Source organism: Cynara cardunculus (genome assembly GCF_001531365.2).
Source record: "Cynara cardunculus var. scolymus isolate 2C chromosome LG 10, CcrdV1, whole genome shotgun sequence".
Lineage (NCBI taxonomy): Eukaryota > Viridiplantae > Streptophyta > Magnoliopsida > Asterales > Asteraceae > Cynara > Cynara cardunculus.
In genome coordinates this window covers 3,166,906-3,171,482 of record NC_037537.1, presented here as the reverse complement: position 1 = coordinate 3,171,482, position 4,577 = coordinate 3,166,906, and positions in this window count along the sequence as shown.

The window sequence follows — 4,577 nt, the reverse complement described above, 5'->3', positions numbered from 1 at the left end:
TATCTATTATCCTACTTTTAGCTTTGAATTTTTAAATCCCCAAATATGCTCGAATAAGTCATAACAATTCGATAACATGAAGCAAGGGGTTGTATGTTGCCATGTATCGGCATGGCCCAAAGTCAAATGTGTGTGTATGATCCTGGTTTTGAAAAGGGCAACACTGGGTGGTTGTGAGTAGAAATTTAGACATAGTTTCGAACTTGGGTAGAAATGGAAACGACCATAGATAGTCTGTTTAACGGAGAAACCTTTGTTTGGGTCATCTGCATGCCATGTTCACACATGTAGATGTGAACTACAAAATCGAACACTTTTACTGACGAAAAAAATACGCGGGTAGTTCGTTCCGTTGATAAAAGTCATCATCGAGGTATTGAAATCATACCCAGGACTTGATATGAACCCAAACAAACAACTTTAGACGAATTCTTTTTTATTTGAAAATAAGACATTTGAACGTCAATATGCATAGAAATACGTTGTTAATTCTTATGAGAAAGAAATTCCAAACATGTTTTTAAAATTTTTGCCTTGGAGTTCTGTCTTTCAGTAGTGGCTGATCTTCGTCGATGTTATTAACATGTCTCTGGCACATTTCGTGACATGTTCCACCAAACATTTAATACCATCCGGTCAAAATCTTGTTCAATGTTTTTTTTAGTTCTTTCTTTCTTACTATAAATACCCACTTTAATTATCTAAATTCTACTTCACAGATATACACAGATAACCAAAAGCATATTGTAGTCTAATTGAGCTACTTGGAAGATAATTTAGTCTAATCGACCTATTTTGTAATATATATACAAGGCACTTTAATAAATTTGAACGTTTATCAAACAATTAGTTCATTCACCACTAAATCCTAAAGATTGTAAAATAAGTAAAGAGAATTGCTTCATGTTAAGAGTCAACACTCTCATTTATATTACATGTAAGCTTTTAGTCTATCAATATGACAGTATATGCAACAATTTACCTGATAAATACTAACCGGATAAGACTCTTGGTCCTTGTTATCGTTCTTACCAGGTAAGATTTTTGGGTTTTTTCATGCTCATCCGACAAAGTAAATTGACTCGGTAAGCACATACTGAATAAGCGTTTGGTAAATTCTAAGTTCTTTTTATCAATTAAACTATATATTCAAAGTATTACCAAACAACCATTTTTATTTTGGACTAAGTAAGTTCGAATTAAAGTATTAAAACGTCTACAAAACATCCCCTACATCATTATATACAAATGTGTTTTCTTTGTTTACAATGAAGCTATACCTATCATTGCATTGCGCGAACACACAACTAGAAGTTAATAAATCAAAGAAAACAATCAATACTTCGTATGAGAATTGAGATTGAATGACAAAACAAACTATCTAAAAATCAAATTAAAAAACCAGTGAAACAATTCATATATTATTCGATGAACTTTGAGTTTGAAATTAAATTTTACTACAACGTTGCAAAGGAATTATATGTGTATACTTATCCCAGTAGTTGTTTCTGACCCATAAACATTAATAGACGATCTCATATTGTTTGTCGTGTTTTAAAGTTTGGATAACTAATTGACTTGATACAAGTTTTGTTGGTTAACATGCTGGCTATAAAAGGTTTTTTTGCCAAAAAATATACCTGTATTCGTTCAAAACAAAATATTCATTTTCAAACTGAAAGGAACAACGTTTTCCATTTGACTTGGCCAGTCTTGCTATGACAATCATGTGTTTATCTGTCGTTGTAATCGTCAATCTGTATTCTCGCTTACATTTATATAAAACTTATATCCGCCGCATACTAGTATGCATTAATTAATATTTTATGTAGTGGAAAGATTGTTCAAGAAGAACTTACGATTTTTTGATTACTATAAAAAAAATTGAGTTTTAAAGGATGTGAAAAATATGTAGGTGTCTTGTGTAATTCTATAGGACTTAAGTTTATAGTATCGAATAATTACGTGTTCTATATAAAAGCACGGTAAAGTCTATAGGACAATTTTAGCATCTTAATATGTTTTTTAGAACATTTTTAAAATAAAGTATCGTATTAGTTTTTTTGTATGATATTATTTCAAAAAATGTCGTATAAAAACAAATGTCCATAAAAATATGTGTTAATAGTTACTTATCAAAAGTGTCATGTAGAAAAGTTAATACGACACTTTAATTAAAAATATCCTAAATAAATGTTAAAAAAAAACCCCCAAAAAATGTCTTATAAACGTATTGCAATGCTTTTAGATATAATGTACAATTGTTCAGACAGCGGTAGACCCAACATTTTTCTCGAGCAGACCTTTAAAGTGGATCAAAGGACCATAAAAGTCGTCCGATGTATTTTTAGTCGAATTCCATCTTTTCAAGGGATTTTTTTGAGTCCTTTTGTTGATCTCGATAGGCTTTTTCGGGTTTTTAGTTGATTTCGAGAGACTTTTTTAATTTTTTGGTCGATGTCCCTTGTATTTTCTAATATCCGTCCCACCCTTCAAAGTTTAACTTGTGCACCTTTCATACAACAAAAAAAAATCTATTTATGAAAATTGATTGAACTGACTTCATCACGATGCACCATTTTTGGTTCATAAACATGAGTTAAGAGAGAAATCGTCGCCGAGGAAACAATTTTTGTCTTTCTTGTCATGCATAGTGGGAATGTTTCTTTTAACGATTCATTGTTGGACACTACCATGACGATGCATTTTTAGTGACAAATTTTACCAACTATTAATAGTTCGTTGGAATTTATGATGGAGAACTGATATATTACCGATAACATGATATTTCACATGGTTTTATCGACAATTATCAAAACCGATGGTGATCCATTAGTAAAATATGAATTTTGTTGAATGACTTTTGGCCTCCAAACAACCGTCACTGAGAACGCCTTTGAAATTTTTGTCGCTAATGATAGCCTTCGGTAATCCGTCAGTGAAAGTGGTTTAATGCAAATCCTTTAGTGGTATACGAGTTGTCGTATCCGTCGTTAAATGTAGTCATTGGAAATCCGTCAACATATTAATCTTCTGTTGATTGTTGCAATGCAAGAAAGAGAAAATAAGAGGTAAATAACTATAATATTTWAWTWWTYSGKTTTWWWWKKWRGKWWWAAARRARGKKGGKTKRRWTTYSGKWAAAAATGAGAGTTAAGATGAGAGGCGTAAGAAGGTATCTCCACCCTTGGGTGCATATTAGGATAAGATGCATTAAGATCAGATGCACCGAGATGCACAAGATCAATCCACGTATCAAGCGCGATTCATGRGTGGGTTTSGATATAAAAATAAATGCTTAAYTGTTTTTATAATGGTGGAGTTAATTARTTATGAAAAAATGTAGCCGCCTYTATCAMTAGGCATGGGAATGKGGCAGGGAACCCAATCTCTATCTTTGTCTCTACCGGAGAATATGATCACATTCTCATTGTTCAAACTAGAGATATCCAAAGATTTACTTTATTGAAGTCGTAAACAGAAAGAGCATAAAGAAAAACATATTACAATATACGTGTATACAAAGATCTAACTCTAATAATATGAACAAAATGAAAGCTAAACAAATGAACGGATGAAAGAATATAACAAGAACGAGAGAGAGAGAGAGAGAACTTTTGTAAACTGGTTTCAAAATGTGAAAATGAATATATGAGCTCAAATCAGTCTTGAAACATATTTATATAGTTTTACAGAAACGCCAAATTTGCCCCTTCAAGATTCATATATCAGACGCCGTTATCCTTCAACTTCTTCCATAAATGAGGCGCATTCCTCCTCTTTTCCAAACAACAACATTTTAAGCACTTGACAAAATCTACCCTAATTTGTTATCATTTTATCAAATAAGGACAAACAAAAGTCAAGTTAGTCAAGATTGCAAAATATATATATATATATATATATATATTTATATATATACACACACACACACATATATATATATATAGGGAAGGGTTCAAACGAGAACCCCTGTGATTTACGAGAACACGAGAACAACCCAATAACCTCATATTGTGATAAAAAATAAAATTAAAAGATTTTTAAAATTAAAATTGAGATTGAAAAAGATTAAAAAAATTAAAATTAAAAGGGTAATAATGGAAATGATATGATCAAATCTTTTAAACACGATCATTTTTATCATTAACCTTATCATTATCTAGTAAACGGTTAAGAATTCAAGGAGACTCATAACTTCAAATCACAAAACAACCGACCGAAGCAAACCTTGATCGATGGTGATCGACCAAGAACAAGCAACCCTAATCGACCAAGAACCCTAATCGAGAAGCCATTGCATGCAACAAGCGGACAACAAGAAAAAGTTTATTCAAGGTATCTTTCAAAATTACTTGTTTTGAACAAGTTTTTAATCGATTAGTTGTGATACTCATGTGATATCAATGTCACTTGATTTGATCATGGTTTCAATTGGTTATGTTAGACATTATCACAACAATTTCGAATGGTTTCGATAGGTTAGGATTATACTAGGTGTGATAATCATGTGATATGGGTGTGATAATCATGTGATAGGGGTGTGATAATCACCGTTATACATCACTTGGGTTATC